General features: G+C 42.6%; 1 protein-coding gene across 1 annotated transcript in view; it reads right to left on the bottom strand.

The window, feature by feature from the left end:
- Positions 1-12,599, bottom strand: part of adgrb2 (adhesion G protein-coupled receptor B2) — a 247,813-nt gene that overhangs the window by 87,241 nt on the left and 147,973 nt on the right. The window lies entirely within an intron of this gene.

The following is a 12,599-nucleotide window of genomic DNA, read 5'->3' as shown; positions in this document are numbered from 1 at the left end:
AATGAGATCCTAACTGAGCTAATTACCCCGGCAGCTCACACTACACATTAACCTCGTGTTTAACCCCGAATAAACCTCAGTTCTAGCCACCACAGACAGGGGGAAACATTATGGATGACATGAGAGCGGCTGCTGAGATTTTTCTATTTCTCAACTTAAATACATGACATCCAGGAAAAGTTTATGTCACATACTACTATGTGCAAATCAGGAATTTAGCAATGTTTAAATGAAAACATGACATTTGTAGGTTGTTTGGTAACAGTTTAAATCTGACCAAACCAAACCCACACTGCCCCGATAAAGCAGATTTTTTTTTGAATGGAAACTCTTCAGCTCCACCGTTTAATACCTGATGTGTTTTAATGAAATACTTGATACATGAAGGAATGTTTTCAGGTCTCTTTTGTTGCTATAAAAAGATGGTTTAGACGGTCTCAATAGAGCTCATCTGACAAATATATAACCTTTTCAGTTGGAAAAAAATGAACTTTTGTCGGGAATGAGGCATTTCAACATGACCATGAGAGGCCCCTGGTTTGATTTCAGAGCAATGCCCTTAGTCCAAATGAATGGAAGAGAAACGATTCACGGCACTACTGCTGCATAACTGCGTTAGCTGCTGCCCTTTGTACATGTCAGAATGGGGATCTCCAGGTAAAAAACTTTGCTTTAACGTTATGAAAACCTGTGAGGTGACTGTGGTGTGTGTAGGAGAGCCATGGTAGACTAGAATCTTCTTGTGTCATCAAACGAGTAGCAATAATCAAGAATCACATTCATGCTGGGGACAAGACAAACTGTAGAGAACATAATACACCATCACCATAAGTTCATCTTGTTCTTTCCTAAAAAAAAAAAAGATTTTTGGAGCAGAAGGACGAAATGTAATCATGATGACAGGATGGTGTTTCTGCTTTAGTAGCAAACATAATTACCTCCTCTCCAGCTAATAGCAATGATTACCCTCAATAGAGTATGGAGAGAAAGTTTAATAAAGAGTTGGTTTTATGCAGGCTTCAGCATATGAGGATTTGCATAAGACAATCTTGAAAATCACTCAATAAACTGCAAATATATGGACTCTGACTGGCAATATTGTAAATCTGAACATCCTGTACATCTCGAGGGAAGGCTTTGGTGGCAGTTCCACTTTATGAGAAGAGATAAGCTGGCTTGTTGCTTGTTGTATTTATCTTAAGGGACATTTTGGATGTCACCTTTTCCTAAGAGAAATAACAGATGGTTTAACGTCTAAAAGGATGAATTCCGAGATACCCTCCTTCCTATGTATAACCTAAATGTAATAAAAACGCCTTGAGATGCTCGATGTCTGGGGCGCTCAGTCGTCTTACTTTTACATGCACCTGTAATATTGGGAGACCATACAGCTAAAAATATCATATATCATGGCTTTTTTCATCATTATCATGCACCAAATCGGATATAAACATATGCTTAACAAATAAATAAATACAATAGAGACCTTTCTTTCCTTTTTGTTTTGGAGTATGATCTATGTGGTGTGCTGTGCAAATATATCATGCTCATCTAACACACTGTGTTGGGTCAATATAGCACAGATTCAACATGTTCAACTTTACCCAGTTTTTTCCCCCAGTCCTCCCAGTTTTATTTTTACAAAATTGTTGCATTACTGGATCAAAAATATCCCAAAAAGCTGTAAAGCTGCAAAAAAAAAAAATATATATTTCAAGCTTTTGCAGCATTTATGCTTTTATTTTGAAGGTTAGACGCAACACCAGAATATCTTTTTGACATCGTTTGCCAGCTTAGCACATTCAAGCATATCGAACGAACATCATATATGTTGAATCATACTGGCATCTTGACTGAACATTTGGATGCATCAAAAAGCCGCTGCATTGTCTCGCCCGCTGTCAATTAAATTAAGCGAAGAAAAGCTTAATAATGCACAAACCACCCATCAATGACAACACGTAAACCACGGCACAGAACAAGGCATCACTCAAGACTAAATATACTTCTGCTGTGACAGGCCCCTCAAACATGATCAGCGTGAGAATACATCATGTCAGTCCTGAAACGTATGGATCTGAAAGCATGCGCATATTTACGCACACACACAGAGACACGCACACAATTCCACTTAATTCATAATGTCAGTAATGAGATGTGAGCAAATTCCCAGATGATCATCATCTGCACAGTGACAAAGACTTCAAAGACTGAAGATCGGAAAACGAGTCACAGCGGTGAAGCCAAGAGACAGCTTGACAGGTAGCAACATGGTGCGCAGCTTCGTGGGTATCCGTGTGTGTGTGTGTGTGTGTGTCGGAGAGAGAACAACTGCGAGAAAGAAAAAAGTAATAGATATATGTGCACTTGTTAGCTTTCACAAGGCTCACAAGCGTGCGCGCTGTGTGATGTGGTGCATGGGTTACATTTACATTTTTCATCTCTAAAAATAAAAACAAACGTACGTGCGGAATCCGCGGAGCTCACAGTGATTTATCTGGCGCTTTATGCAGCCATGAATAGAAAACATCTGAGTTTTTTCCGCGTTAACCCCCAAGAGATGTTAAGTAAAGCATTTACAAATGGTTTCATTCACACAAGGAAATCGCAGCCATATGGACTTTGACTACACATGCATTAATTATTGCGCGTTAAAGAGGGAAATGTTGCGTACTGATTTATGCATTAATTATAGTATGGTGGATGCACATGTTAAAGCATGCATGTCATGTATTTACTGACGCACTGGTCTAGCCACATGGAACACACGGACGCACACAAAGACCAAATATTCTAGTCTGGCAGCAAAGAGGAAGTTGAGGTAATGAGGAACTGTCTGACAGCTCACAACAGGGGGTCACTAAACAGCAAACCAACACACAGGCACAATGCACATCATTAGTGACCTCTTTCGTTTTGGCTGCTGAGTTTCGATCTGAATTGACTGCTGACCCTCATCTACTTCCGCTCGATTGCATTACTAGTATCGAAGCCTTTCAGCAAAAAAGCCAGTTTAGACTTCCGGTTGGTTTTATTTTCTTTCAACCATAAACTTGCTGCTGTGGGCCCCGCCGGGCTCATACAAGTATTTGATCAACAGGTGGGTTTAGCTGGCGAGGAAAGATTAAAAGGAGATGGCTTTTGTTTCACTTTTGTTAGAGCACTCAAATTTCCGGCAGCCTCTGCCGACTCCTCTTATCGTGGAAAACAGGTACCAGATGCGCAAACAGGTGTACATATCAGTATAGTTGGTTTATAGGCTATGGATCCCAAATGTATACAACAAAGATATCAACCTGGCAGAATGCAAACAAATGCTAAGATGTGTAAATATACAGAACACCATCCAGTTTTCTAGCAGTGGCGTAATCAATACATCTGGTGTTTGGTTTTGACTTTAACAAAGAATCAAGTTCTATTTAATGGATGTTAGAGTTGGCTTGATTCTGACAGGTAGATATCTCTTTGTGCGCACAGGGACCGCACAATTCCCTGCGATGGACTTCAGCCAAAACCATATATACAGTATACTCAAGCTCACAAAGAGTCTGCAGAGGCACTAGTGGCTCTGTGAGTTCAGCACTACTAGGTACTTACTTAGGTACTTTGAGCTAAATGCTAATGCTAACATGCTCACAATGCTAACACGCTGGTGTTTAGCAGGTGTTATGTTTACTGTGTCCGTGGTTGGTATGTTAGGCTGTCAAAATTAGCTACTCAGTACAAACACACAAAGTACAGCTAGGGCTGATGGGAACTTTTGGCAGGAGTTTGGTCAAAAACAACAGTTGTTGTGGAGATTTATTGCTGGTGAAATGTCAACACCATCTGGAAATCATGAATGCCTGTGCCAAATCTTTGTGCCAGTCCGCAATGTACAGTAGATTTTGAAAAACTGCTAGTAAGCCTTGATATAAAAAGTCAGGGGATCACACACAAGACAGTGAGATAAATCCTCTGGGGACCATGAAAAGATAAAAATCACACTAAATCTGCTCTTGTTGACAACTGCAGTTATCTGACAGGGTAGTTTGAAAGTTTTGTGAACAAGTTAATACACAGGAACAGCTCGACAATGTTTAAGTTGTAGGCTTTGGTGACTGTTTGACGAGACAGCGTCACTAACATGACTGTTTGCTGTGTAGTCTTTATAATTACCTATTTCCAGAGTTATATATCATTACTCACAAACTGTGACTTTATTGATTAAAAAAAAAAAAACTTTTAAAAGCACAAACATCATATGTGCTATTCATGAAACAATTCAAATGGGATTGCAAAATGATTTGTCTTTCTCTGTTCACTACTATACAATCAATTTTTTAAATAAGGTCCCATCTGATCGAACTGGAAGAGGCATGACTTTGGTTTCCGTTCAGCACTACAGCATTGTCTGTCAACACTCAGTTACCACTGCATTACAGCAATATTTCAATGCTTTCCAATTTGTCCCCTAATTGATGGCAGAATGATGTTGCAGCTGTTAAGAAAAAAAAAAAAAACAGGAAAAAAACTTCCTGAACAACAGCATGACCTTTTACGTCTACTGGGAATAAATTGGCACCAACCCTTGACTGAAAGGGCAGTGCTATGAAAGCCAATTGCACCCTGTTAAGAAACAAAAAAAAAAGGTTAAACATGCTTTGAATTCTCAAAACTGACGGGGTTTGATGCAGCTGATGGGAACAAAGTCACTGCAGAAGCGACCCCTCCGTCTGCTTAGCACTTTGAATAGTGACGGGTTGCAAATTTCTTTCATCCATAGCAAACTCTCATCTTCAGCAAGGAAAATATGACATAATGACGGTAAAGGCGGAGCTAATACGGATGCACATAAAGCCCTACTGTATGATACTGAAGCGCTAACGTACTGTCTGCAGGCAACATTTGATATCGAGTCACCGCCGAGCATTTAAACCAGTTTTACATGGGAAAATATTGTCCTACATAGCTGTCATTGATGTAATGAGGATTAACTTTATCAGCTAATTTTAGCTGCTGGCGAAAAAATTGTCAAAACTGATTTATGAGATGACTGTAGCCCCCAAAAAATATAGTATAGCAGTAAAAAAAGATCACATGCCCTGTGTCCATTTGCTTTTGTTCTCATCGCTCACTTCGGGCAAAAATGCGTCACCAAATGTGTGTCATCCGTGGTCAGAGGCACAGACAAGCAAGGCAATTACACAGGAGAGGGGATGAGGCAAATAGCGATAAATGCAAGGAGATGAAGGAAGCATTGAGGAATGACAAAAGAATTTCACACACAGATGGAAATCAAAAGCATGCAAAAACGTCGTAGCCTAATTACAAAGAGACGACTTTCAAGTCAAATTGTTCAAACGACTTGATAGCTGGGGAGAGGTTTGATAATCTGTGCGTGGTATTGCTGCAGCATTGGAGGAAATGGCCACAGATAACAGTGCAACCTGAGGTTTTAACAGAGCGAGGGTTGGTGATACACATTGTAAACAGAGAGCTAATGAGTCATGCACAGAAGGACTAATGGAAACGAGAGTGCTTGATGTGGTGGAGAGGGATTTTAAGGCTGGTGGAGGTTAAGTGGTCTCAAGTGGACGCTGATACCAGTGGGTTGAAAGTGACTGCTATTCATCCGCATGAATGACGCTGTAAGGACAGAATAATAACATGCATGTTCGACCAAGCATGTGTATATTCATTTTCGCATCTTTACGCTGATTCTTCCCTCTATGTTTTATCCAGTGCACCATGTTCGATCTCTACCTTTGGCATGCTTTTCTGTCATAGCTGCAGCCTCGTGGTTTATGCACCATTTCATGCCTTTCCCTTCTTGTTGGTACACGGGGTCCGGGGACTGCGGGGACTGCCTTTTTCACATCATACATTTCAACATGTCACCTTAAAAGCCCAGGTGTGAATAATCAAATTAACGATGGCTGGATTCCACTGAGATGCTTCAGTTTGCAAGGTATGGTGCAAACTGGTTCAGTGTCAATAAAACGGAGCCATTGTTAACACTTTCTGTGCTTTTCCTACTGTGGCAGGACAGAATGTGTGTTGCAGGGACAAATCATCTCTTTCAATCGTCCCCCAATGTGGTGAAACATCTAGAATGTGCCCGAATCACTGCGACAAGCTTCTCTATGGACTGTACAGTAAACTCAGCGAGGTCTGGATTGACATACACAAATCCATACAAAATCGTGGACATAAATATCTTCAATATTTCCTGTCATTTTGTGATTATATTCATGTTCTTTACAGGATAACACAGGTTAAGCCCAGGCTGCCCGGCTGTAACAAGTGTAATGCTCATTCTTATTTTTACATTTCCTCTTCATTTTTGTGGCAGCTGTAAAGCAGCACAAAGAGGAGGGTCAGTGAGAGGACATGACAAGCATCGAACCCGCGTGGGGTGAGCTAACATCATGGGTTTTAAGCCTCATGTGTTTCTCCGTATGACAACTTAAGCCTTATGTTTTAAATGTGTAATTAATAAAATACACAATTCTGAATGACAGGCAGTCAGTCCATAACTAACTGCTGGACAGTTTCTAAACATTTGTTTCCCGTATCTGTGTGAAAATGCTCTGTACAGTAATCTCTTTGTGATGCCCAGAGTTCAGCTTCATAATTGAAGCCACAGACAGAAATAGGAAACCAAAGTGTAAAAAAAAAGGACATCTATTCCGGCTGATGGCATTCCTTCCGGTAGGCATTACCTCCCCGACCTCCAGGGAGCCAGAATACACAAACACCAGAGGCAGCGCATATTGGCCTTTCACTCTCAATACAGCTAGAAATCACTGAAGCAAATCTTCACATGACACAAATCATCTGCACTTACTCAACCCTTCACAGCACCTATTATGCTGACCAGCACACAGTCACATCGCAGTGTTCGTTTATGCATTTCAGCACATGTGTGTGTGTGTATGTGTGTGAATGTCTGAGTGCATGAATGTATCTGACCCAGATATTAACTCTGTAGGAACTAAGCTTTCCTCTCTTCCACGGACGGATGTAAAGACGGCTCTTGGAAGCGCAAGAACACGCTGCGAGATTATCTGAGGCTTGCTGTCACGTTAATGTGGGAGACCGCACGGCTCGCGTTTCTAAATGTTATCGCCGTTGTGGTTACTTAAACATGACATTATCAGGGATGTGAATCCCAGGTGTTAGACATTTAAACTATTGGATACAAAGAGATATGTGCATAGGATAGTACAAATGATATTCCTTGTTTTCTAATTGACGTCCATTTATAAAGAAACTTGAATGAACCTCTAATAAAGACAAATGCACAGCCCTTGCTTGCTCCCAGTCTTCTGTGAGTCGTGTTATCATGAGAGGTTGCCACACAAAACCCAACATCCCCGCTTCACTGCTGACTCTCATGTGAGGTGGATGCTATGTCACTGACCTCCACTGCCCCAATCTGCTCTCTGGCATGGACACGGGCTAATTTATAAGCCTCTTTCCGCGGGATTATCTTTCTTCCTGGTGTGTGAGCTAGTCGGCAAACAGCAAAAGCAGAGATACAGGTTTCGGCTACGGCCATTAGTGGCCTGCTGCCCCGACTGCGTGCACTCTGTGTTAACATGGCCCCTAAGAAAGTGGCTCCTGCAGAAAATGGGTTATCATGCCTGAGTCTGAAATATGCATGAAAGAGCGGGGTTTTTGGGGGAGTGAGTTTTTTTGCAACCCATTTTCAAATGTTACATTTCATTGAAAATGTAGAGTGATTCTTTGAAAACTGGACACTTTCTGAGCATGTTGCCAAGGGTTGTCAAAGAGGACTGTTCAAGCCCAAGGGACAACTAATAGAGGGTCTCATAAAGCACTAACTCAGTGTCCTCTCAGCCTACTGCCAGCAGCACAAGAGTAGAAAGGAAAACATCCGAGTCAACAAGATAAGCATAAAGCAAATACTGCTATTAACCCGAGGTTACATATTAGACCCAAGCACAAAGGCAACAAAACAACCTATAATAAATGGTAAGGGCGTATAAATGTTACTTACCCAGTGGCTCTCAAATTCTACAAGTCCAGCAGGGAAGAAGCAATGTATTCCAAGTGACAGCAGAGAGCCGGTCCCTCTTTTTCTCTTGGCCTCCAATCTAAACTTCGAACACTAATCACTACCAATGTCTAACATCCTCTTTTGCTCTCCCCGAGGGAAACAACATCAGTTCCAAAAGCTATCCCTGCCAGTTTGGTAAGATACAGAGCTCTATTCCACACCCACCGATCACATGATGGCACAATCAATAACAATGATGCACAAAGTAAAAAAAAAAGAAAAAGAAGGAAAGACCAAATCCGCAATAAACAGTCTTTAAGCTGATTTACATGACGTCATCACCAAAAATAAAAAGCAGCACACACGTATCCATTAGGTCCTGGAGCCAAAAGAAAAATGAAGTCTAGTGTTCAGAATTTTCCGTACAGACACTCAGAAGTGATCTCGACATGTAACAGCTACTCAAATCCATCAAACGTACCCTGAAGCAGACTGTCCCCAACAATAACCAGGCCATTATGCCCTGAGAATCAAAGCTATCGTGTTGACGCGCTCTCTAAGGACTGTTGTGATGGCAGGGGGAAATGAGCTAAGAGCCCGTCCGTGTCCGTAATGCCCAATGGAGGCAGAGCCCACATAAGCCCTACCGGCCGACTCCCTCTTTCTACGCTGACTCGCTGTTTGACACAGTCTTGATCCCTTCTGCCCTGTCAGATGGAAAAGTGGAGCAAGCCCTATCAGCTCTCCACCCCCTCCTCCTCCTGGTGGCTACACTGTTAAGTGTCTTAGCGTGAGCGTGTGTGTGTGAGCGTGTGTGTGTGTTTGTGTCGAGCATTTCTGACAAGGGGGAGAGATAAGCATGTACGCACAAGTGGAAATGTTGTAAAGTGGTATATGAATGGAAGGCTTTTCAATCTCAGATGGGGGGAAAGAAATACCACACAATTGTCTGTTTTGCAACTTTGTTTGCAACAAACACATCTGTTGGGACTCTCACTGAGGTTCAGGAGTTTCCCTCAAAAACAGGCAATAAAAGAAGCAGAACAAGACAGATCATCTCTAAAACGCACCTGTGAAAGACACTGAGTTATCTGCTACATGCTGCAATCTATTCACTTATTACCTTGCACAGATATTAGCAAAAGGGAGGCTTTTCAAAGGCATAACTTAATGCATTAATGCTTAATGCAATTGAGGGATAACGCTGTGTGCACTGAATTCATTGAAATCTTTTTCTATACCCACTTAACGTGTTCAGGGTTAGAGTGAGCTAATGCATATATCAGGGTGCATTTGACCTATGAGAGGTGGATATCGTCTGTCACAGAGCTAAAATACATGTAGAAAAACACTCTATAATATTAATGAGATTATCAATGCGTACTTGCTGAGTACATACAAATACTGTACTGTAACATACAGTACTGACATAAATACAATTATCAAGAGATAGCCGACCCAGCACTGCCTGACCCAGCACCCGTAATTACAACAGAGCAGCTTAAATAATTAATATGTGCCAAACTAGCCGTTTGGGATAAATCATTCAAATGTTTGACGTCACAAAGTCACATAATTAATGGCGGGACAACTGACGAGGCGTTTAGGGAGCAGTTTTTTTCGGTGGGAGAGAGGAGCTTCTGTTGGTGGAGTTCTTGTAAAAAGCACAGGAACCTTTGTAACACACAGGAGGAAAGGGGGAACAAAGAAGGAAAAAAAATCACAGTATGTCTCCGTCTGCATCTCCGGATGTAACCGGGCAAAATCCGATAGACTGATGACACTGCAGACACTTGAGTTGGCGTCATTTGGGGCTTAAGATCACAGGCTTGAGAATGAAACATATGGGCTAGTGGCTCGACTCGTCTACGTCTACCTCACACTGAACTGTTGATGGTCAAGTTGCATTGTGGGTAAAGTACGTGCAAGGGTTTGGCAAATAAGAAGAACGCATGTATCAGTTACAGTGTTCTCCAAGTAATGTAATCTTGAAATTTGGACTTGGGACGCGTTAAGTGTCCGAGAGACAAACAGCTTTTTCTTTATGTGCTTGTTTGTTTGCGCTGCAGTGTAGGAGATGGTGTATGGAGGGCAGTAAGATTTGCAATATCACAATCAAAAAAGTGTCACGCACTTGGCTGAGGTCTGACATTTCCTCTATGCCTTTTTGTAAAATAAATGTCATTACATTTTGGCCACATTTGTGTCCAGCTAGGTTTTTGGCAGCGTGGCAGAATCTGCCTTTGACTTTCTCACTTCATTTAAGGTTGAGACCTGCCGGTGCCAAAAGCTGATAGCGGTGCCAGATCGGTCTGAGCCCAAAGCAAGCCTCAATCTACCGTGTCAGATTGAGGATGTTAGAGCGACTTGTGCTGCACATCAGGCCATTATTACACTATGGCATTGATGTGCGGTGGGGGTTGGGGTTGGGGGCGCCTGGGTCTTTAACCACTGATCCCCGATCAAGCTGAAGACCACTGAGGATTAGAAATGGGATTAGGTGACCCTCAACCCTTCACAAGCTTACTGCCATCCACCCATCTAAAGTGTATATTACATTTATCTCTAACTACTGGGTCATATTTTCTAAGCATGCTTTAAAATGACGTTGCTCAGTTGCCGGCTTCTAATGCAAAGCTACTTGAGCTTTTTTCATTTGTCTGACAGTAGGTTGCGTCTGTGCTTGATGGAAATGAAATATAAAATGTAGGATCGATGCATGAATGTATTTTTTATTGGTGCAATGTATATTCCATAGTTGCCAGCATGGGGGCGGTTTGTTTTGATTAAAGAATCAGTATATTACATCTGGGAGTGGCACATGTGCAATCTAACACAGCCACAATAATTCATTACACAGCCGACCCAGGATACGTGCTCAAATGTAAAGTGAGTGCGTGTATGTATGTCAGTGGGGGCTCAACTAGATATCGCATACTGGGGCAGAGTGAGGGTCAAAGCACAGAGACGCCGGAGGGAAGGTCAGCAACCGCATAGTGAAGAGAAGCTGAGCAGCCATCAGCAGGGGAGATTTAGTGAGAGGAGCAGAAAAATGCAAGACAGTGAAGAATCAAGGTAGACGGAAATGTAAATCTGAAGACTTTCAGACAAACACGGTGTTCATTTTTCACTCTTCCTCTGACCTGAGCTCCCTCTTTTTCGAACCTCATAAACTTTTCCGCGGGCTAAAGATAACTGTCGCCGAGCCAGCGTGGCGAATGAACTAGAGTAGGTTGAGGAGACGGGCACATGGGGGAAGACAGGGAGGGATGGTGAGCGCCGGCGATTTGGGTGGGCAGATGGTGCCGACATATGGGCCTGTTAGGGGCAAAATAAATAAATAAACACTCACACATAAATACTGAGATGAACCGTGAGTGCCACAAACTGTTGGCCAACTCAGCCAGCTGAGGGAGAGAGTGTAAATGGGCGAAAAGCTACGGCTGAAATCGCCTGCAGATTTCTAAGTAGACCACCGCCGCTGAAAATCACGCGCGCAGACATTTGTGACGGGGATGACAGTAGGCTTTGGGGATTTGATCCGTAATCTCCAAGTAAGTTTGCATTACCCATGTGCATATTATAACAGTTAACTGGGAGAGAGCCACATACCGTATATGATTTGTCTTTTGAATGTGGGTGCATCTGTGAGCACTAAATATAGTCTCCATATAAAGGTCATACTAGACCGGCAGAGTTGTTTTTTTCTCTCCCGTCTCTGAGCTGAACTTCTTTTCTCCCGCTGTCTGCTTCAGCTGCTGCCGTGTTTGCCTTCCCTCCGCGTTGCTATCTATACATTCTCCACCTCTTGTCTCCCTCCCGCTCAGCCTCAAAGCCCGTGGCTCAGTCAGAGAGACAGCCAGGTTGAGAGAGGCGATATCTGCCAGCAAACAACAACTGCTTTGTACAACATGTTCGCTGCCCATATCAACTGCACGCCACACGCCCTGCTCCAGTCGAGATCTACTGCCCGGAACAGACGAGCGAGTGGAGCAGGAGTGAAATACAAAATCTGTGCAGTCAGTGTGTATATAGACGCTTCTTTGTAGCATGTACAGGTATTATTCTTACGTGTGCGTGATGTACATACCGCATAGATCAGAACTAATTAGGAAATTGAATCGAAACACACCAGTTGGCTTGGCTTCACAGCCTCGCACCATCTCCCAACAGCATCTGTGCACCCAAATAGCATGTTGTGATGACTTCGGGCTGTTTACACAAAAAACGGTCAAGTCTGTGCATTAGCTCAAGATGTGAACAACCCACGGAGATCATGAATAGCATCTTCTTGTATAATCTAAGAGAGCAGAAAATAGCTGAGCGTCAGAATTAGTCAAATCTTTCACCCAGCGATGCTCCCCGCTGCTTCAGTTATAAGAACTGGAACAATCGGGTTCCGTCGCTCATGTTCTCTCAAAGGATATATGATTTAACACCCCGTCCTGCATTTCAGTGTAAGTCACATCAAGTCCTGGTTCACCCCCATCTGTGTATGTGTGTGCAAACATATTACTGAAATCCCTGGTAAACATGTTCAGATGTTTTCCCGCATCCTCTCCCCCGTATGAGTTTGTTTGGCTGATAGACATTT

Source organism: Sparus aurata, chromosome 3 (assembly GCF_900880675.1).
Source record: "Sparus aurata chromosome 3, fSpaAur1.1, whole genome shotgun sequence".
Classification (NCBI taxonomy): Eukaryota; Metazoa; Chordata; class Actinopteri; order Spariformes; family Sparidae; genus Sparus; species Sparus aurata.
This window is presented reverse-complemented; position numbering and strand designations above follow the sequence as displayed.